The sequence below is a fragment of the Pteropus alecto genome, unplaced genomic scaffold (assembly GCF_000325575.1).
Source record: "Pteropus alecto unplaced genomic scaffold, ASM32557v1 scaffold109, whole genome shotgun sequence".
NCBI lineage: Eukaryota > Metazoa > Chordata > Mammalia > Chiroptera > Pteropodidae > Pteropus > Pteropus alecto.
In genome coordinates this window covers 254,317-256,157 of record NW_006494608.1, presented here as the reverse complement: position 1 = coordinate 256,157, position 1,841 = coordinate 254,317, and positions in this window count along the sequence as shown.

Genomic DNA, 1,841 nt, shown 5'->3' with positions numbered 1-1,841 from the left:
TCGCCGGCCGGCTAATAAAGGCTCATAATTAATCTTAATTGGCTCCGTGGGTCTCAGAATCATTCGCGCCACAACATGCTCTGCTTGACTCTGGGGTTGCTCATTCTGCACAAGGAAAAAACTTTAGCTAGCACAGTGAGTGCAATCTGGGGAAAACATTGCTGCCTTTATGAGCTGCAATATCTCTTGAGGGAATGGCAGGGGTCTATGGGACTGCCCCAGACAGCAACTTGTCTCCATGTGATCTGTGACTACTGCAGGAACGTGCAGACACAGAAATTGCAGAAAACTACTATTGGCCTGACAGCCCTTGATTCCCACAGCTCCTATCCCATCCAATACACAAAGTGACCCCTGCACAGTGACAGGAAGCTGCTACTGCCCTGGGGTGGTGCATTCTGGCCCAAGGTGGGCAGCATCTGACCTTGCTATGTTTGCAAACTTGTACAGGGGGCCACAGAGGTAGTGCTGGCATGTAAACTGACTGCAATGGCAGGGCAAAATTCACTCAATAGACCCAGGTGACTCCCGGGGTCCCTGAAATCCCCAATACAAATATCACCCAGAGGGTCTTCCATTTCAGAGACTTATGGGCAATTGATAGGTAGTGTCAGACCTAGAGGAGTACTGATTCCTCTGCTAAACTGCCCTAGCTCAGGGACAAGGGATAACTAGACCACTGCCTACAGCATTGTCTCTTCCACTTACCTATATATCCAGCATAGGCAACAACCATCTGTGGATCACTTTCTAGTTCCCATCGAGTAGCCCTGAGCAATCAAATGCAGAGGCTGACCTTGGCATATGGGGGAGTCCCTCCCAAGGGCCAGAAAACAAACACATCTCTAGGCTGGCATAATAGCACGACAGAGCAACCCGTGACTAGTTCCAATAGTGGTACACAGAAAAAGGGTGGTTGAAAAAGTACACAAGTCTGCTAGTGCAAATTCCATTCAGTGGGATCAGCCTCCACATAGCAGCTCTTACCCTGTGGGTGTGGCCAGTTCCCACAATTAGTCAGCCTGAGCATACATCCCATCCACTGATGTGCTAACAACATTAAGGCTTGGTGAGGACAGAAGATCACGCACAAACCACACAAAGGTCATGTCCAGAGCCTCTGCATAGGGGATCAGGGAGAGTGTGCCACTGGGCCACAAAGGACACCTTCCACTTTATGCCATCTGTCCAAGGCTGAGAGAGGAAATAAATATTCCTGACACATAGAAATGAACGGAAAGAGATTAATAAAATGAGAAAACAGGGAAACATGCCACAAATGAAACAACAGGAGAAAACTCCAGAAAATCAGCAAAATGAAATGGAGGCAAGCAGTCTACCAGAGACAGAGCTTAAAAGAATGGTTATAAGGATGCTCAATGCACTTATGGGGAGAATGGATGGCACAATGAGAACCTCAACAGAGAGATAATAAGCATAAAAGGACATAGAAACTATAAAAATGAATCAGACAGAAATTAAGAATAGAGTAACTGAAATGAAGAACACACTTGAAGGATTCAACAGGAGACTGGATGAAGCAGAAGATCAAATCAGTGAACTGGAAGACAAGGTAGCAGAATGCACCCAATTAGACAAAAGAAAAAGAAAAAAGAATTTTAAAAAATGAGGATCATTAAGAGAACTCTGGGACAACGTGAAGCATAACAATATCCGATCAGAGGTGTACCCGATGGAGGAGAGAAATAACAAAGGATTGAGACTCTATTTGAAGAAATAATGACAGAAAATTTTTCTAACCTGGCAAAGTAATTAGACATACAAGTTCAGGAAGCATAAAGTGTCCCAAGCAAGAGGAATTCAAACAGACCTACACCAAG